This window comes from Odocoileus virginianus, unplaced genomic scaffold (assembly GCF_023699985.2).
Source record: "Odocoileus virginianus isolate 20LAN1187 ecotype Illinois unplaced genomic scaffold, Ovbor_1.2 Unplaced_Contig_16, whole genome shotgun sequence".
NCBI classification, from domain to species: Eukaryota; Metazoa; Chordata; class Mammalia; order Artiodactyla; family Cervidae; genus Odocoileus; species Odocoileus virginianus.
In genome coordinates, this window is record NW_027224333.1 from 56,897 (window position 1) to 78,800 (window position 21,904).

At 42.4% G+C, this 21,904-nt stretch overlaps 1 protein-coding gene and 1 pseudogene across 2 annotated transcripts in view; both read left to right on the forward strand.

Moving 5' to 3' along the window:
* ARHGAP6 (Rho GTPase activating protein 6) overlaps positions 1–21,904 on the forward strand; it is a 511,877-nt gene that overhangs the window by 1,670 nt on the left and 488,303 nt on the right. The window lies entirely within an intron of this gene.
* LOC110149192 (glycogen synthase kinase-3 alpha-like) lies at positions 109–20,960 on the forward strand (annotated as a pseudogene).

Here is a 21,904-nt window from a genome sequence, read left to right on the forward strand (position 1 = left end):
TGGCCCAAGGCTGGCCACCTGGGCAGTTCTTTAATTACTTCTCGTTTACACAGCCAGAGCACCACTGAGGGGTTTTCCTGCTGTGGCTGCTCCTCTGGGGCTGGTGAAATGGTGTCTGGAAACGGGACGTCCCTAGTGGCCACCCGCGTGTGTCTTGTTAGGACTCCTTGGCTCCACTCGGAGCAGTGGTAGGAGCTGGGGAAGAGATGCTTTCTGTGCGGCAGGTGATTTCAAAGGGTCACTTATCCCTTCACACAGTATTGATATTTTTGGAACTCAAAATGGTCTAGTTCTAAGCTGTTTGTCAGGATTGGAGGAAATCATATTTTGAAATATTTCTGCCATTTGGTTGTTTTACAGAGAATTCAGGAACATTATTGAGGGTGATATCGGTATGTGTATGTAAGTCTGTGTGTTTGGGGATGTAGCTACTAGAATTCTCTAGTTTTGATCTTTTCCTCTCCCTAAAGGTTTAATATCAGAGATCTATGGTATTAAGTACTAGTCTAATCCTGGAGAAAAAAAATCTCTGCTTAAGGCTATCAAAGATCATGGAAATATGCCCCAATTCCACTAAGGGCAACTAGTAGTTATTTCACTAACTACATGAATCAAGAATCATTAGCAAATAAGGAGGGAGCTACCGGTACCTTTAAAAATGTTTGCTGGTTAAAAAGAATGGAGAACAGAAGTAATAGGAAACAGTGGTTGATGCATACTTGGAAAGCTGCATGCTTTTAGAGAGTAAATACTAGTTGTTTTAAAAATGAACAACTTTTGTTCAGCTCACAAACTCTATAGATTTGCCTTGGGTCTGTTTCCATAAGGGGAGATTCCATCCATTGTAATTAAATATTTTAAAGTACAGTTAGAATTACAGAAATGGAGTGCAACACCATGTAATTTCTGGAGATTTAGACTAAAGAAAGAAAACACAACCAATAAAAAGTTGGAAAGTAGTGTCCAACAGAATACCTTGCTCTCTTAACATGAGACAACTAATTATGACATTTTGGATTTTATCAGACCTCCTTGGAAAAATCAGCAATATTTAGCAGAAATATTTGCATCACGTGTTAGTAAAATATTAGCTACTGTGTCAAAAATAACTGCTGGTGTTGGGTGAGGAGCATGGATTACAGATACTAACAAACATTATTGACTGTCCTGCCCATTTTCTTGAGGAAGGTAGACAGTAGAGAGAAAAGTCAAATAGGAGAGGGAGAGATTCTCTCCAAACCAGAGAACTCAGCATTAAAAAGAGGGTCAAGAATCTAAATGTTGAATTTCTGTTGGTCTTTAGAGGAGCCTGGATTCCTACTCTGTATCAGAAACACACATTAGCAGATTAGTCTGTAGGAGTTGAGAGAGAAAGAAATGCAAAAAGCAAGCCAAGTTCTTGGATTGGATAATCACTGACATTCACGTTTAAACCAATTGTATCATTAAGAATGTCTCTGCTTTTCTTTGCAACTGTATGTACTTGGAATATAGTATGCAGATGCTGTTTATCACTATTATGATGAAAAGGCAATCTACTGTGGATGATCACAACTGGTTAGAAATCTTCTTATCCATTAAAATCTCATCATCAATGGACAAGTATCTGAACTTCAGCAATACTGGGTGGCTTGAAATTGTTCTATGCAGTGTACAGGCAGTCTGCAGGCTCACCTACCATGACTTTCACCTCTTTTGTAGTGGTTAGAACTAAGTACATAGCCATCTAACAAAAGAACAAAATTTTTTTCATAAAATGTTCATGTGTGTGTGTGTAATCCCTTTATTCTTGAGGCAAACGTGGAATGATTGGTTAGAATCCTGGCATGAAAGTCCCAGGCTGATTTTGTTTGAGTCCCAGATATCCTAACTTAACCCCAGGGTCTGGAACTTAATGGCCTGGATTACCTTTCAAAGGTTTAATGCCCTGGAACCCTCTCAGAAACCAAGGAAGTTCATCCTACTGAGCACTGCTTGTCCTTCTCACTTGTAAGCAAGCTGGGTCCTTTGTCCTAAAAGAGAATCTTTACTAATGATGTCAAAAGTCCAGCATATGAGCACCTTGCAAGGTTACTTACAGGCCCTGGAAAGGAGATTTGGATTGCACAGACTTGGTTCTTGTGCTTCTCCTGGTCGCTCTGGCTTGGGGTTTCTCTGCCTCTGTCTGCACCACTGACAATTGTGACTGAGTGACTCTTTGCTCTGGACACTGTCCTGTGCATTGTAGGATGTTCAGCAGCACCCTGGGCCTCTACCCACTAGATGCCAATAGCACCCCTCCCACCAGTGTGACAGTGAAAAATGTCTGCAGACACTGCTGAATGTCTTCTGGGGGTCAAAACTGCTCCAGTTGAGAACTCCAACACCAGTGAGTTGAATGTAGCCCCACAGGATGGCCATCTTGACTGTCCACAGAAGTGCTTTCAGCTGGCGGAAACTTTCCTTTGGGGGCCTTCTTCTGACTCCAAAAGCATGTAGATCCCTCTTGAGTCTTGCCTACAGATTCCATGGATCTCTTATAGTTTATTCAACTTTCAGTTTCTCTTCCATTGAATCCATGGGCAAACATGAGAATTAACCTTCATTCAGATGTAGCCAGTAATGGATCACGTCCATCTCTATTTAGTTCTCTGAACAGATTCTCTGGTTTTAAACTAAATTGTTCAAACAATGGCTCCTGCTCCCAAAGTAAAGTAAAGTAAAGTCGCTCAGTCATGTCTGACTCTTTGCGACCCCATGGACTGTAGCCTACCAGGCTCCTCTGTCCATGGGATTTTCCAGGCAAGAGTACTGGAGTTGCCATTTCCTTCTCCAGGGGATCTTCCCCACCCAGACTGTCTTAAATGCCTGTAGCTCTGTGCCTTCTGCTCATTCAGAGCTCACAAATGGCAATTTTATGGCTTAAAATGAGGAAGTGTTAGACAAAGTCAGCTGCAACTCAGTATTTCCTTACTATGTGTTTTAGGATTGCTCTAATAAAATCTGGATCATGGACATGCTGGGTAGAATATCTATTGAGTAGAAAAAGGGAGAAGACAAAGGGATAAATGGTACATGGTGATACAGTTGGTGCACACTTCTCAGCTTTGTTCTTGGCAGCCAGGTTCTGTCCTTTACTCTGATCATAAATAAGGGAGTAAGGTCTCATTCTAACCCTGGGGTTCTAATTATTTTGGATCAGAGCTGAGCTGACATGGAGTTTGCCAGCCTCTATCCATGAATTCTTTTTTCTTCATTCACACCACAAGAACTTCTTGAGCACAAGCATTTCTCTATGTACCAGGAATGAAGAGAGGCTAAATTATGGCGTCACCCATTACAGAGCTCACAGTCTAAGGAGGAGCATGGATGACTCAACCAATAGCTGCAGTGCAGAAGGGTCAGCACAGTGAGGGACTGGGGAATGTGATTCACAGTGCTTTGGGGAGTCTTATAAAACTTCACTGTGCAGAAAACACTTGAACTTGTTCTTAAGGGTGATTGCCATTTATCAGAAGAAGAAGGGAAGTGATTCCTTGATGAAACAGAAAGGAATGGACCTGCAAAGGCACAGGGGTGTTGGTGATGCCTGAGTTTCCAACAAAGAGGACTTAGAAGAGCTTAAGTGCAATTGTTTGTTTGGAGGAGGAGGTTAAGATATCTGAAGTTTAATATATGTAGCAACCACATGGTTTTTAGTATAACAGCCTAATGAAACCAGAAATGGGACACATATTTGGAGGCATGCTATGCTGTGCTTAGTCACTCAGTTGTGTCTGACTCTTTGCGATCCAGTGGACTGCAGCCCACCAGGCCCCTCTGTCCATGGAGATTCTTCAGATAAGAATAGTGAAGTGGGTTGCCGTACCCTCCTCCAGGGCATAATAACTATCTATGGGCTTGGATAAAAATGGCAGAAAGGCCAAAGTGCATTGCCCATCCTCCAAGACACCCTTTGGCATCAAATCTGCAGGGAAGTGAAAGGATGTTTTTGAAGTTAGAAGTTTGGTGTGCCTGGAGCACAGGCTGTATCTCACTGTATGTTGGACACTAGCATTCAACAGGTTGAGTAGGAGTTTGGACTCTGTGTTTCAAAGAACAGTAGTTATCAACCTGGAGGCAACTTTGTTCCCAGGGGAGATTTAGCAATGTCTGAAGACAGTTTTGGTTGTCATAACTGGGGGTGGTGATGTATGAGCTTCATTTTGTGGCTATAGCAAATTACCCCAAATGTATGGGTTAGAGCAGTACGAATCTCTTATCTTATACTTGTAGAGGTCAGAAGTCTGAAATAGGTCCCCTTCGACTAAAGTCAAGGTGTTGGCAGGGCCACGTTCCTTCTGAAGGCTCTAGGGTCTGTTTCCTTTACTTTTCCAGTGTCCCCATCCCCCATCTTTAATGCCAGCCATGTTCTAGTCATTTCTTCCTCTGACACTCTTAAGGATGCTTGTGATTACATAAGGCTCACCTGAATAATCCAAGGTAATCTCATTGCTTTAAGGTCAGTTGATTAGCAACCTTTAATTCTATCTGCAACCTTAATTCCCACTTGCCATGTACACTAACATATTCACCAGTTCCAGAGAGTAGGACGTAGATATCTTTGGTGGGACACTCTTCTGCTACTAGGAGGGGAAGTGCTAGTTGCATCTAGCTGGGAAGAATCCAGGGCTGCTGCTAAACACTCTACAGCGCACAGGACACCACCCACAAGAGAGAATGATCTCAGTTAACTCAATGTCAGGAGTGCCCAGGCTGAGAAACCCTGTGGTGGGGAATGGGGTAATTGGTGATTTTTAAGCTTGGGTGTGTAAGGTGATTCAATATGTGTTTTAGAGAGATCACTCTAGTGTTTGTGGGGAGCATGCATCAATAGAATGAAACAAGCAGAAGGACAGATACTCAAAGGAGATAGGCATGGAGTAACCATGCCAAGCATCCTGCAAATAAATGGGAGTTGGCATAGAAACATAACACTTCTGTATTTCTTACTTTTCTTTTTTTTTCATTTATTTTTATTAGTTGGAGGCTAATTACTTTACAATATTGTAGTGGGTTTTGCCATACATTGACATGAATCAGCCATGGATTTACATATGTTCCCCATCCCGATCCCCCCTCCCGCCTCCCTCCCCATCCCATCCCTCTGGGTCTTCCCAGTGCACCAGCCCTGAGCACTTGTCTCATGCATCCAACCTGGGCTGGTGGTCTGTTTCACCCTTGATAGTATACTTGTTTCAATGCTGTTCTCTCAGAACATCCCACCCTCGCCTTCTCCCACAGAGTCTAAAAGTCTGTTCTGTATGTTTGTGTCTCTTTTTCTGTTTTGCATATTGGGTTATCATTACCATCTTTTTAAATTCCATATATATGCGTTAGTATACTGTATTGGTGTTTATCTTTCTGGCTTACTTCACTCTGTATAATGGGCTCCAGTTTCATCCATCTCATTAGAACTGATTCAAATGAATTCTTTTTAATGGCTGAGTAATATTCCATGGTGTATATGTACCACAGCTTCCTTATCCATTCGTCTGCTGATGGGCATCTAGGTTGCTTCCATGTCCTGGCTATTATAAACAGTGCTGCGATGAACATTGGCCAAGCATGCCAAGCATCCTGCAAATAAATGGGAGTTGGCATAGAAACATAACACTTCTGTATTTCTTACTTTTCCACTTTACCAAATTGTTTTCTTGCACTATTGAGCTACATTGAATAGTTTGGTCTCAATAAACCAGTGGTTTTCAACCAGAGGGTAGGTTTGCAGCTTGGACGTATTTGGCAGTTGTTCAGTCATATCTGACTCTTTGCGACCCCATGGACTGCAGCACACTAGGCTTCCCTGTCCTTCACTATCTCTCAGAGTTTGCTCAAACTCATGTCCATTGAGTCGATGAGACCATCCAACCATCTAATCCTTTGTTGTCCCCTTCTTCTCTTGCCCTTAATCTTTCCCAGCATCGAAGTCTTTTCCAGTGAGTTGGCTCTTCACGTCAGGTGGCCAAAGTATTGGAGTTTCAGCTTCAGCATCAGTCCTTCTAATGAATATTCAGGACTGATTTCCTTTAGGATTGACTGATTTGATCTCCTTGCTGTCCAAGGGACTCTCAAGAGTCTTCTCCAGCACCACAGTTCAAAAGCATCAATTCTTTGGCACTCAGCCTTCTTTATGATATATGACTATATGGCAATGCCTATTGTCATTTTTGATTGCCAGTGCTGAGGCTGGGAACGTGTGTTAACAGCATGATGGGTAGAGACCTGGGATGCTTCTAATCATTCTAGAGTACACAAAACAGACTGCCACAACAAGTCATTCTCCTGCTCCAGTTTTCCATAGCCCCGAGTTTGAGAAACCCTGTATAATGTACTACTTTATGCAAGAAACTGAATTCTCAATTTTGCTTTCTGGTACCATTTTCTTTCATGTTTCTGGCTTTACTCTGCCATTTCTTCTTCTTTCCTGCTATATGTCAACCAAGGCTTTGAATTGGGAAAAATGCCATTTTAAAAGGTAATGAAGATAGGGAAAAAATATGGGGTATCTAAACATATGTGTAAGAAAGAATTGAATTGTAAATATGTAATGATGAAAACTGGTATTAAAAGTTAAAGCATGGGCAGAGAGGAATATTGTGATTAAAAATAGAGGCTCACCCATGTCGAAAGAGGAAGTAATTAGAGTAAGGCAGCTTCAGACAAAAAAATTGACAAAGGGCATTTTACAAGGAATTATGTCTGAAATCTGTTGGTCTGTGGATGGGGGTGTGTGCGTGAGAAGCCCGACGGCCCCCCTTCACACGCCCCAGCTCACCACAATTGCTCCCACGCCCATGTGCAACCCCCACAAATGGGGAGGGGACATGGGGCATGCGCCCCGCCAAAAAGTTAGTTCCCCATGGCAGGTGGTGAGGACAACCACGGACTAGGCAGCACCTGGCCCCCATCGAGAGGTGGGGAACAGGCACGCCTGTCTTACCGTCTGGACCACTCCCAGCCCCTTCCAAGAGAACCACTCACGGGACACACATCCCTTGGACTGCAAGGAGATCCAACCAGTCAATCCTAAAGGAAATCAGTCCTGAATATTCATTGGAAGGACTGATGCTGAAGCTGAAGTTCCAATACTTTGGCCACCTGATGGGAAGAACTGACTCATTGGAAAAGACCCTGATGCTGGGAAAGATTGAAGGCAGGAGGAGAAGGGGACGGCAGAGGGATGAGATGGTTGGATGGCATCACCGACTCAATGGACATGAGTTTGTGATGTCTGGGAAGCTCTGGGAGTTTGAGATGGACAAAGAAGCCTGGAGTGCTGCAATCCACGGGGTCGCAAAGAGTCAGACCTGACTGAGAGACTGAATTGAACTGAACTGATGTCTGAAATCAGCATAATGCCCTAAGAATTTATAACTTGGGAAAATATTCAATTTTCATGTGCCTTCTCTTGGATTATTTCTCTGCTAGAACTCATTTCATTTCTAAGGTAATTTTTAACTTGAATAGAGGATAATATTAAGACAAGTTCTTCTGAGATTGAACTGAACTTTCACCGGGATTTTGGAATTTGACAATTGGCACGAGCATGTTTTAGACTCTGAAAGGATCTTAGGTAGCATCTAGTTGCAGCCTCCTTACTTTCCAGTTAAAGACAGGGATTGAAAGAGTTAAGTTCAAACTCAGACAAGTTGAGGGCAGAGCCACCCTGAAATCCTCCTTGACTGTCAATACGAACTGCAAAACTTCTGGAAAAAGTAAGCAACCATGAAAATCTACAACTCTGGCAATCCTTTTTTTCTAGCCCCATTACTTAAGGAAACAATTTCCTCAAAGTTGCCCCAATCCCATGACTTTCTTAGACCTCATTTGGCTGAACTTCTGGGCAGAAGTGCCAGCACTGTTCTGCCCACCCCCACCACTCCTCTATTCCACTGCTGCCTCCTCCTCCCCTCCCCACTATGCACAGCAGAGTCCCACGCCCCTCCCCACTGCCTGCTTCTCAGTCGGTAATGTCTCTTCCTGCTCTTCTGTTTCTGCGCTTGTCATCCACACATCCCCACAGTTCTGTGTTTTTCCTTCAGATCATTCTGCCTTGATGATCTCATTCACTTTTGTGACTTCAGCCATTATCCCTCTCGGGGACACTCATAATTTTGTGTGCTTGAGCATCTAACATCTATTCCAATTTCTTGCAAGACATCTGTTCATGATGCCCACTGGACTCCTGGTCTACATGTCTGAAGTGGAACAAATCAATCCCCTTTTCTCTGAGCACACTTCATTTTCTGTATTCCTTATTCTTGGTTGGTGTCACCATTCTTAGGCCAGTTTAGTTTTACCAGGCCAGAAATGTCTTCAGTTTTCCCCTTCTTTTTTTCCCCTCCTGTCGTCTCCAATAAGTTATCAAATCCTGTTGTGTTTATTTCTCATTTGCTCCATGCTTGAAAGGATTTGAAGAGGAATGTATCCAAGTTCTTACATCTCTCCCCAGCTGTTCCTTCTCATTGCTGCTGCCTAGTTTGGGTCCTCATTTTCTGTGGCCTCCTGCTTGGTCACCCTGCCTTCAGTTTTCCCCTCTTCCCATCTGGCTTATGGGCCTTCTATTCCAAAGAAATGATTGTAATCACATTAACTGCCTGAATAAAAACCTTTGCTGGGACTTAGTGTGTACAGAATGAAATCCAAACTGCTTAGCCAGTCATTTCAAAGCCTTTTACACTATAATCTTAGCTGACCTCCTCCCCTTTCCCTAGGAATTTTCATCCAACAAAAGCAAACTAGCCACTTAGCCAGGTCGTCATTACATTGTTTGTCAAGTGCCAGCTGGGCCCTAAACATTGGAAGTTTGTGGAGTAAACAGGCATGGCCCTGCAAGGTGCTTACACCTTTGTGAGAGCAATCATTTCCAATAAATTAATTGCTGCACTTCCTCAGAATGCAATGGCATTATGACAGGAGGACTGTGGTGGACACAATAATGCCTGCCCCTAGGATGTCCTAATTCCTAGAACCCATGGATACGTTACCTTATATGGCAAAAGAGACTTTGCAGATGTGATTAAATTAAGGATCTGGAGATGGGGAGATGATACTGGATTATCTGGGTGAGTCTAATGTAATCACAAGGATCCTTATAAGAAGGAGACAGGAAAGTCAGAGTTACAGAAGAAGATATGAGGACAGAATCAGCCAGAGAGAGACAGACAGACAGATGTAGAAAGGGACAGAGACAGACAGACAGACACATACACAGGTTGATTTCAAAGATGCTACACTGCTGGCTTTGAAAATGGAGAGGGAAGCCATGACCCAAAGAATGCGGCAGCCTCTAGAAGCTGGGAAAGGCAAGGGAACAGATTGTCCCTAGAGTCCACACAATGACAGGGGCTGCCAACATCCTTCTCCGAGCCTGGTGAGACTTCTGATCTCCAGAACTGTAAGAGAATAAATAAGTGTTGTTTTAAGCTGTGGCATTTGTGATAATTTCTTACAGCAGCCATAGGAAGCTGATACAAGTACTAGGGAGGTCTGGGATGTCTCACCTGAAACCAGTAGATAAGGAGGCTTTTGCCAAACAAAAAAGAAGGGAAAAGATAGAAAAGTATGTAATTAAGAAGGTCATAGTATGCTTCAAGAACTTAGAGAAATCCAACTGGAAGCACCTAGAGGAGTAGGAAGATGGAGAAGCATGAGTCTGGCTGGGCCTTGAGCTTCATGATACAGCTCAGGATTTTATGATTTAATGTAAAGGTCTCTGCAGGGATTTTTTTTTTTCTCCTCATTCTGCTTTTGATTGCCTGGTCCCATATCTGAGAAAACTCCATCATACTTTATGACTTAACCAGATGTCACCTCCAAAGAAATATAAATTCATGATTTACACAAATGTGAGCTCAGCTTTCCATAGCTAGATTGTAATTTTTTTAAGGCTGCATAGGGGACAGTGTTTCATATCAGAATCTATTCAATGACTGATGGAATCTGTGTTCTGACAGTGATTCTTCAAATCCTGAGACACACCTTTGAGGCTTGATGTATTAGTCTAAATTTTACTTCATCCGCTTTGGGCCATTGCTTATGATAAAGAGACTGAGATTTTAACTGCAACTATGTTCCAATGTGGCAAAAATGGAAAGGAATATGTGGAAATGGAATTAGGTACTGTGTTAGCTAGTAAAGAATGATGTTTTCATTGGCTATTAGGGAAATACACATCAGAACCACAATGATATACTAATTCATATGGCAATATAGTCATATATATGGCTATAATAAAAAAGATAATATCAGGTGTTGACATGGATGTGGAGAAGTTGAAACTCTCATACACTGCTGGTGAGAATGTAAAATGGTGCAGCAGCTTTGAAAATACTTTGGCAGTTTCTCAAAAAGTTAAACATTGACCGTATTACCCAGAAATTCTACCTTTAGGTATCTACTCAAGAGAACTGAAAATACATGTGTACACAGAGATTGTAAGTGAATGAATATTCATAGCAGCATTACTCATCATGACCAAAATGGTAGAAACAATCAAATATCTATCAACAGATGAATGGGCAAACAAAACATGGTATATTTATGCAATGCAAGATTATTCAGCAATAAGAAGGCCTGGAGTACTAATACTTGCTACAACATGGACAAACCTTGAAAACACTACTCTAAGTGAAAAAAGCTAGTTAAAGGACCATATATTGTGTGATTCTATTTATATGAAATGTCTAGACTAGGTAAATCTCTAGAGATAGAGAATAGGTTAATGGTTGCCAGAAGCTGGCAGTAGGGAATGATGAGAAGTGACTGCTAATGGATACCTGGTTCCTTTTTGGAGGGATGAAAACATTCTGGACCTTGATAGAGGTGATGTTTGCACAGCCTAGGGAATATACTACAAACTTCTGAACTGTACACTTTAAAAGGGTAAATTTTATGGTATGCAAACTTCAATATCAATTAAAAAAAGAACACTGTTGAAGACTTTTAGAGAAAATATATCAATATTGTTGCTACATCATCTTTTCAGTAAAACATAAATGTGAGTGAAGAGAGTTATGTAGCAGGCCCAAGCATAAGGTGTATTAAATGCTGTCCTTGAGGATGCAACAAGGAGGTAGTAACAGCTCTTAACAGATTCAATGGAGGAGTCAACAGCCAACCTGGAATTTTCTGAGACTGGTTACTGTGGAAATTCTGTGTCCTGATTAGTATGCTTTGGAAGCAAGTGCAGAGAAGCTATTAAAAAGATTGTTTTTCAGAATAGGCAGAGACTTTAAAATGTACTTACAATCTTGAAAAATTGCCTGGCCATATCACACCAGAGCTATTGAATAGCCACGGATTTGTAGGAGTCATGAGAGCTAAAAGCAAATTGACAAACTACCCAACAAGTCTTGTGCCGATGGACCCAAGGGGAGAAGGCTGAACTGGAAATGAATTGAGTTGAGCGACCCCATGGATCAAGATAAATAACATGGTTTTCCTTTGGTATACCTGGACACTTGTGGAAACGGGTGAATTATTACTACCCATAGGAGCTGGAGGGCTTCCCAGGTGGCTCAGTGGTAGCAGAGTATACCTGCCAATGCAGAAGATTCAGGAGACGCCAGTTTGATCGCTAGGTCAGGAAAAGCCTCTAGAAGAGGAAATGGCAACCCACTCCAGTATTCTTGCCTGGAGAATCCCATGGACAGAAGAGCCTGGTGGGCTACAGTCCGTGGGGTCGCAAAGAGTCGGACACGACTGAGCAACTGAGCACGCATGCACAGAAGCTGAAGTGTGAATAAGCATCAGATCAGTTCTCAGCTTGCATTGCCAATAATTTCGTCTCTTGGGGGTTGAGCAACACTTAGGCAAGCTGAGACCCAAAGGTGGATGGGGAATGGGAAAGATAAACCTTAGGTGACAGTAGCCACATTGCCTCTGGGTTTATTCTAACAAGGCTTCTGCTATAGTTAATAATTTGGTTTATGGAAATCCTGAACCAGACCACCAGGTTTTCTGGCTTTTGAGCAAAGTAGCGTTGTGCTCATAATGGAACTTCCTATTGATTCCTTGCCCACTTATTTCAGTTGTTTGCTTCAGATTGTTGGTGTTGTTTAGTTGCTGAGTCATGTCCTACTCTTTTTGTGAGCCCGTGGATTGTAGCCCTCCAGGCTTCTCCGTCCATGGGATTTCCTGGGTAAGAATACTGGGGCGGGTTGCCATTTCCTTCTCCAGGGGATCTTTCCAACCCAGGGATTAAACCCGCATCTCCTGCATTGGCAGGCAGATTCTTTATCACTGAGCCACCAGCATAGGTGATGATAATAATAAGTGAAATAACAATTATTAATAGTGTTTATAGAAGGCTCAGCAGCTTATTATTATTATTATTATTACAACAACTCTGTGGGGTGATAGAGTCAACCTTGGTTTTGCAGATAAGGACACTGAGGCTCCAATTAAGAGGCAGCCAGACTTAGTTGGAGAAGAAATGAAGTGAATGGGTTAGAGCTGGACTCTGATCCACACCACCTGGATTCAAATCTCAGCTGTGCTCTGTGACCTTGAACAAATTACAAAGCATCTTTCTGCTTCAGTTTCATCATCTGTCAAATGGGGTTAATTAAAGTGCCTACCTCAAAGAGTTTTTGTGAGGACCTCATGATCTGATTACTTGGAAAGTGCCCAGCACATAGGAAGTAATAAAAGATGGTTAGTAGAGCAAGGTTACATAAAATGGAAGATGTGTCCAGGTCACACAGTTAGGAAGCAACAAAAGTAGGACTTGAATTAGAGTATTAGTTGAAAATATTTATTCTGCACCTACAGTGTGTTCTAGGAACCTTTTCCACCAAGGCACTCAAACAGGGCTTAGGTGATCAAATGAATGAATAGACCTGACTGAGTTGGACAACAGCAGAAGGTAATTGAAAATTTATCTTGAAGTTGTTAAGTAAGGTATACTTTTCATGATAGGCATTGGAGGCTGTCACCCCAGGGATTTGGACTAGTGACTTGGAACACAGGAATTTGCCGGACTTGCATTGTGGATTTGGTGTAACACAAGATATGCCAACAAGCCAGGGGGTAATCTTCATTCCCACACACTAGTCCCAGTAACTTCATTGCATCAGACACTTTTTGTTTGGAGAATACTTAGCATGTTGGAAACTGGGTAGTTCCCTATTCAGTCCTGGTTCTCTAGCTGGCAAGTGCCGTGTGCTTTCTCATTTGAAGCATGATGTTCTCACTTCCTCATGCTACCACTATCATGTGAGCTCAAGCTGACTATTGTTCATGGCTAATCTCATCAACATCTTCCCAAGGGTAACAAGGCAGCATCACTAAGTTGAAACAATACCATCTACACTCACATGCTTTTTTTGCTCAAAATCTAACCATAACTCCCATTAACATTTCTAGACTGACTTTGGCATTCTATGAACAAAACAGAATGTTGGGATGGAAGAGTCCTTAAAGGTTTTCTATCCAGTTGAGACATCCCTGTGATGCTTAAATCCTATCTGTGACATCTCCAGTTTATGCCCAGCACTGGCCCTGCCCCAACGGAGACCTTCAGAGTTCTGCCTTTAGATTATCATAGACATGGTTAATTCTTCCTGGAATTGTGTTCAAAACAAGCCTCCCTAGGACTTTTATCATGCTACAAATGAATTCTGCCTCTCCTCTCATACAGATTATCACAAATATTGTATTATTATTGTCAGTAAGGAAGTATAGGTTAGCTTTCATTTTGAGCATCAGCACAAAGTTTGCTCATATTTTCTCTTTGACAGAGAAAAATCGTGGATATATCAAACCAGAATTGAAGAATTGTTTACATGAAAATTAAACTATTGACCCGAAGGTATCTGGCAAACTACTTAGAGAAATCCAGGATTAGAACTTTCTGTCTCTAGGTTCTTGTTGCTAACCCAGTGAGTCAGATTTCTTCCTTTGATGATTTATAAGACAACTCAAAGACAGGTGCAATTTTCATATTGTATCACGGAGGGTGGCTTTGGGTCTTTCAGCAAGCCCCCAAAGAGGCATGTTGAATCTGGCTTCTAATGGAAATATATTGTCAAAAAATGGTGTGGTCAGAACGTGTTTGTCAAAACACCAATAAAATAAACGTGAAAGGTGATATGGAAATAGTAAGCAGCCTTGAATGTCATGGAGTGTGATATGAGTCCCAGGCTAACTTCAGAAGCTCAGAGTCATGAACTCAGCAGATATATTGTCGCTCTGCTGCAATGACAACATTTTAATCTGATAATTTATGATTAAATTGGAAATAACTTTTTCACTGAGGTACCCTTTTGAAGATCAGTAAAAAGTGCTATGCAAATGATCAGATATTTAGGTTCTTGTTCAGGGTTCTTTTAACTGAAAAAGGTTATTCAGAGTGACAAGAATTTTTTTTTAGAAAGTGAAATAGTTTATTTCTCTTTGCAATATTATTCAGTTTCATTTTTCCCCAAGGGAGAGGGATGGAAGCTAGATGCAGAAGAGTCAATATGTCACCATTGTCTAGTTTGTCTTTCCTCATCTAGAAATATCCCTTTTGTAGGAAATGTTTAAATAATGTATTTTACTGATTCCATAAGGTATCATTTCTAGTTTATATAAAGGTATGGAAGATATAACTTATGTAAATGTTCACTGAAATCTAAAATTATTTTAAAAAGTAAAGTTATTTTTTAAAAGTTCAAAGTAAGAACTTTTACTTTCAGAGTTCAGAGTAAGAAAGTTGAATGGTCAAGAAGAAAATTAACTTAGCATACTTACAAAGATTCCTTTTGAGTTATTAATTAAATGTTTCTATGCAATATTTTGGGCTTCCCTCATAGCTCAGTCAATAAAGAATCTGCCTGCAATGCAGGAGACTCAGGTTCAGTTCCTGGGTGGGGAAGATCCCCTGGAGAAGGAAATGGCAACCCACTCCAGTATTCTTGCCTGGAGAATCCCCTGGACAGAGGAGCCTGGTGGGCTACAGTCCATGGGGTCGCAAAGAGTCAGACACAACTGAGCAACTAAACCACCACCACCATGCAATATTTTTAGGCTTCCCTGGTAACTCAGCTAGTAAAAATCTGCTTGCAATGCAGGAGACCCCAGTTTGATCCCTGGGTTGGGAAGATCCCCTGGAGGAGGGCATGGAAACCCACTCCAGTATTCTTGCCTGGAGAATCCTCATGGACAGAGGAGCCTGGCGGGCTACAGTCCATGGGGTCGCAAAGAGTCGGACACGACTGAGCGACTAAGCACAGCACAGCACAGCACATGCAAACTTTTTACCAGGCAGAAAAATTAATTTTTTTCTTTTATTTGGAATGACTTCTGCAGAGTTTTACAGTTTTAGTGTAATTTTTCTGACTGTCTATTCATACAGCTTTAAGTTCATGAAACACCTTGCTTTAGAAATAAAAATGATTGGTTAGATATTGCCATATATAATTGGAACATGGATAAGCTGTTTTCATAAAAATTAAAACTTTTAAAACTTCATGAAAAAAATTGTGGGAAGGGCACAAGTTTTGTGTCTTAGTTTGAGTTCCACCAAAGAAAGGACCTGAGTGAATGCAGTTTCTTTGGGAGGTGCTCCCGGGAAGCAGGAATGACGAAGAAAAAATGAAATGCCATTATAAATTTGTGTCATAAAATTCACATCTGTGGACAAAGAATGACCACGATTCCAGCAGGACCATGCCTCTCAGAATCATCTACCTGTGTTTCTGTTATCTATTTCAGTATAACAAACAATCCCCCAACTTAGTGGCATGACTCTGTGGGTCAGGAATTAAATGATCACAGCTCAGCTGGGCAGTTCTGCTCTACATGGCATCAGCTGAACTCACTCATTTGGCTGCTTTTAGCTGGTGTCTGGGATGCCTGGAAAGTTCAGGATGTCTACACTTATATGTCTGGTGCATTGGTGATCCTCCATGTGGCCCCTCTCCCCGAGAGGACAGCTAGGGCTTCCTCACTGCATGGTAATCTCATGGTATTTGGTCAGCATGAGTCACAGGGCCCGCCCAGATTCAAGGGCAAGGGAAATAGATTCCACCTGTTGATGGGAGAAGCAAAAATCACTTGTGGCCTTGAATTTGTTTCAAGCTAAAATATGGGGAGATGGAGAATGTCTCCATTGGTTTCTTTTCTTTCTTTAAAAAGTCTTTTGGTCTCCGTTTGCGTGAAATATTTTTTTCCAGCCCTTCACTTTTAGTCTGTATGTGTCCCTTGTTTTGAGATGGGTCTCTTGTAGACAGCATATATAGCTGAATTTGTTACAATATTGCTTCTGTTTTATGTTTTGATATTTTGGCTGCAAGGTAGGAGGGGACTTAGCTCCCTGACCAGGGATCAAACTCACATCCCTCTGCACTGCAATGCAAAGTCTTAACCACTCGACAGCAAGGGAAGTCATGCCATTGGCTTCTATCCTGAATTGGTTGAACCTTGTAACCTCTGCACACGACCGAGTGTTCACTAGAGATGAATCACTAGGAGCACGAACTTCAGTGTGAGCTTGAACGGAACTAACTTCCCAGCACAGTCCTAGGCAAATTAAAAAATTTTAGCACAGGCTCATGGGGAGCAGCAAGTAGAATGTCAACCACAATCTTATTTAACTGAAGGACAGTATAATCACAGACTTTGGAGGTGTGTAAACCTGGGGTCAAATCCCAGAGCCACTACTTACAAGGTACAAATTTCAGTTTCTTCACCTTTAAAGGGAATACAGCTGTATTCTCTTTGCAGGAGGTTGTGAAATCAATTGGTGAGTGCACTTAGGCCCCATGGGCCATGAGGTGTCATACAGCTATGTCTATTGTTTATTACTCCATCTGCTTCATTCCTAAATGCTGTTATAGGCAGTGAACATGGATTTTATAATGCTTTCAGAGGAAAAGAGGCAACAATGCTATTTTTGGCTTTTTAAAGTCTTAAGAAAATATGCAGTACCCGAGGCAACTATGTTACAGTGAAGTTTTTCCTCTACATATTAGGTTTTAAGATTTGTGTACAGTAATTAAAATTGTATCAAAAAGAGTGCTATTTATTTCCTGTCAACTTTCATATACATACACCCATGAGTAAATGGCAAAATACGCCCTTTCTTATGCAGAGTTGGGGCAAAGAAGTTAAGACTATACATCCAACCCTGTAGTAGTTGTTCTTTCTTTCTTCATTTTGTATTAATGATTTTATTTTTATTTCTTCTTTCAATCAATATATTTTTATTGAAGTACAGTTGATTTACAATGTGTTAATTTCTGCTGTATAGCAAAGTGATTCAGTTATATATATAATTATGTACATAAGATATATATTCTTTTTCATACTCTTTTCATGGTGGTTTATCACAGGGTATTGCATATTGTTCTCCATGCTGTACGGTAGGACCTTGTTGTTTATCTGGTCTGTGTATAAAAGCTTACATCTGCTAACCCCAGCCTCCCACTCCATTCCCTCCCCACCTCCCTCCCCCTAATTGGCAACCACCAGTCTGTCCTCTGTGTCTGTGAGTCTGTTTCATGTGCCAAGGTGCTTCAGTCGTGAGTGACTCTGTGGGACCCTACGGACTATAGTCTGCCAGGCTCCCCTGCCCCTAGCATTTCCCAGGCAAGTATTCACAATAGCCAAGACATAGAAACAACCTAAATGTCCATTAATGGATGAATGGATAAAGAAGACATGGTACATAATATATAATGGAAAATTCTCAGCCACAAAAAGAACAAAATAATGCCATTTGCAGCAACATGGGTGCAACTAGAGATTACCATACTAAGCAAGCCAGAAGGAGAAAGACAAATACTGTGTGATATCATATGTGGAATCTAAAATATGACACAAATGAATTTCCCAGGTCATGCTAGTGGTAAAGAAGCCGCCTGCTAATCGCAGGAGATATAGTTGTTCTTTAGGTAAGAGTTATTATATTGATTTATCTGCTGCCCTTAGGGAATTTCCACATATTCTTTAGTTGGCAGTAACTTCAGCTGTGATACCCCTTACCCCCAACTGGCTATTAAAGTATCATTGTGCAAAGCTACTTTTTCTTAGAACTTTTCAGTATACTCCATTGAGATCCTTCCAAATGACTGGATGTTAATAAAACACAGAGAAACACAAACAAGTATCTTGGGTTAGAACAGGCTTTCTAAAGCTTAGAGGCATGAGGTGGCAAATGAAGAAATTTAATTTTTGTTATCATTAGTTGATAATCAATATCAGCTACTGGAGTGTTATTAATCATTCTTACCAATTAACTCATTCATCAAACAATTCAGCATATCTTAAGTGTTGAACTCTGGCTTTATGAAAATGATAATTGTTAAATAAATGGAAAAAAACAAAATGATAATTGTTACAACTAATATTTTTGAATGCTTGCCTTGAGCTCATTATTCTACTACATGCTTTAAAAAGGAATGGATCGGGCATCCATCCAATAAACTAAGTGAGTGACTTGACTCCGTTTCCCAGAGTGCATCAGGCCTACACAACTCACTGATGGAGTGGCTGTGACTACATTTCTGAGGCACACCTAGGGACACATGGCTGCCACAGTGCAGTGGCAGTGGGAAGGTGACCACAGTGGTAGCCACTCTAGGCCAAGGCCCGGAGCGCTCCCAGGAGGTGGCTTACACAGACATCAAAGTGATTGGCAGTGGCTCGTTTGGGGTTGTGTACCAGGCACGGCTGGCAGACACCAGGGAACTGGTGGCCATCAAGAAGTTTCTCCAGGACAAGAGGTTCAAGAACTGAGAGCTGCAGATTATGTATAAGCTAGATCACTGCAATATTGCAAGGCTGAGATGCTTTTTCTATTTCAAAAGGGAGAAGAAAGATGTTGTTCAGTTGTTAAGTCATGTCTGACTCTTTGCGACCCATGGACTGCAGCATGCCAGGCTTCCCTGTCCTTCACTGTCTCCTGGAGTTTGCTCAAACTCATGTCCATTGAGTCAGTGATGCCATCCAATGATCTCATCCTCTGTCACCCTCTTCTCCTGCCCTCAGTCTTTCCCAGCTTCAAGATCTTTTCCAGTGAGTTGGTTCTCCACCACAGGTGACTAAAGTATTGGAGCTTCAGCATCAGTCCTTCCAATGAATATTCAGAATTGATTTCCTTTAGGATTGACTAGTTTGACCTCCTTACTGTTCAAGGGACTCTCAAGAGTCTTCTCCAGCACCACAGTTTGAAAGCATCAGTTCTTGGGCACTCAGCCTTCTTTATGGTCCAACTCTCACATCTGTACATGACTACTGGGAAAACCATTGTTGTTCAGTCGCTCAGTCATGTCCGACTCTTTGTGACCTCATGGACTACAGCACACCAGGCTTCCCTGTCCTTCACCATCTCTCGGAGTTTGTTCAAACTCATGTCCATTGAATCGGTGATGCCATCCATAGCTTTGACTGTACAGACCTTTGTCGGCAAAGTAATCTCTGCTTTTTAATATGGTATCTAGCTTTGTCATAGCTTTTCTTCCAAGGAACAAGCATCTTTAATTTCATGGTTACAGTCACCGTACACAGTGTTTTGGAGCCCAAGAAAATTAAGTCTGTCACTGTTTCCCATGTTTTCCATGAAGAAAGATGAGCTTTACCTAAATCTGGTGCTGGAATATGTGTCTGAGACAGTGTACCAGGTGGTCTGCCATTTTACCAAGGCCAAGTTGACCATTGCTATCATCTATGTCAAGGTATGAACTTCCCTGGTGGCTCAGATGATAAAGTGTCTGCCTACAATGTGGGAGACCTGGGTTCAATCCCTGGGTTGGGAAGATCCCCTGGAGAAGGAAATGGCAACCCACTCCAGTATTCTTGCCTGGAAAATCCCATGGATGGAGGAGCCTGGTGGGCTACAGTTCATGGGGTCACAAAGAGTTGGACAGGACTGAGCAACTTCTCTCTCTCTTAATGTCAAGGTATACATGTACCAGCTCTTTCAGAGCTTGGCCTACATCCACGCTCAGGGTGTATGCCACCCATACATCAAGCCCCAGAACATGCTGGTGGATCCTGTCACCCCTGACCTCCAGCTCTGCGATTTTGGCACTGCAAAGCAGTTTGTCTGAGGGGAGCCCAGTGTCTCATACATCTGTTGTCAATACTACCGGGCCCCAGAGCTGATCTTCAGAACCACTGAAAGTGAAAGTCGCTCAATTGTGTCCAACTCTTTGCAACCCCATGGACTATACAGTCCATGGAATTCTCTCCAGGTCAGAATACTGGAGTGGATAGCCTTTCCCTTCTCCAGGGGATCTTCCCAACCCAGGGATAGAACCCAGGTCTCCTGCATTGCAGGCAGATTCTTTACCAGCTGAGCCACAGGGAAGCTCATTCATTGCTGTGTGTGTGGTCAGCTGGCTGTGTACTGCCTGAGCTCCTCCTGGGCCAGCCCATCTTCCCTGGGGACAGTGGGGTGGACCAGCTGGTGGAGATCATCAAGGTGCTGGGAACACCAACTGGGGAACGATTTGAGAGATGAATCCCAGCTGCACAGAGTTCCAGTTTCCCCAGATTAAAGCTCACCCCTGGACAAAGATATTCAAATAGAATGGCCCCTGGGGCCATTGCACCCAACTCTAGCCTGCTCACACTGGAAGCCTGTGCCCAAAGCTTCTTTGATGATCTGTGAGGTCCTAGAACCCAGTTCCCCAGCAACTGCCCACTTCTCCTTTCTTCAATTTCAGTCCTGTCCAACTCACTGTCCAACCATCTCTCAACACTGTTCTCATCTCTTCTCACTTGAGGACCCCAGCAGGCACTTCCTTCCTCACCCCATCCTCACAAACTTGAAGTGAACCTCAGACCGGCCTGGACTTGGCAGTTGACTGATGCCACAGCTCTTCTCACTAACTCTTCCTGAGGGCGCCACCAACTACCCTTCCATCTGGGAGCCCTTTGTGGGGCTGGGAAGGGGGGGGGCATAGCCCACCAAGCTCCTGCCCTGACTGGGCCCCTAGACTAGAGGGCAGAGGTAATGAGTCCCTCTCCCCACTGCCGGGAGGGAATAGAAGGAAGGACAGAGGATGGGGGATGGGCATGAGGACTTTCTACCCCTCAGCCCGCTCCCTTCCCCCAGGTCTCCACCTCCTTCAACCTCCCTCCCCTCCTGTGTCCCTTGTGAATAGAACCAGAGCAGTCCCTCTCCTCTTCCCTTCCTTGGCCCCTGGGTGAGAATAGATTGTTATTTTTTTTCTTAAAACGTCGATTCATACCATCCAACCTGGACCCTCCCCTTCCTACGGCTGGATTCCTCCTCTTGTCCTCTGCCCCTAAGGCCTCCTCCCTCCTCTCCCCACCCTGGAGGGCAGGGGCAGTGGGGGAGCTCCTGATGTCTTAGTTTTCACAGTAAGGTTTGCCTGTGTACAGACCTCCATTTGAGAAATTTTGGCATTAAAAAAAAAGCAATGGATCACTAAATCCTCAAAGTAATCCTAGGAAGTTTGAAGCCAAAAAATGGCAAAGGGAGGATTTAAATCCGGCTCTGAGAATTCCACCCGGAAACGAAAATAACATGTGGTCTTTGTTCCCAATGTTCTCAATCTAGAGGCACATGTAATAACAATAATAATGGCTAACAATTATTGAGTGCTTACTTGAGTCAAACTCTGAATTACTTTATTTGCATGACTTCATTGAGTTCTCATATCAACTGCATGAGATGTTTTTATTAACCCAATTATCTAGACAAGGAAGTTTAGACACAGAATTAAGTAATTTTCTCTAAGTTACACAGTTGGTAGGAGATCGGGTCAGGATTTGAATCCAGATAGCCTGTTTTTAGGTCTCTGACTTATAACTGGCACTTCATATAGGCTATATTCAGAACTTTATCACATGAGATAAAACAGAGGTTTCTAGATGATGCTCTAAGAATGGATAGGAGGGAAAGTCAAACTCTGCCTGAGGAAGCCAA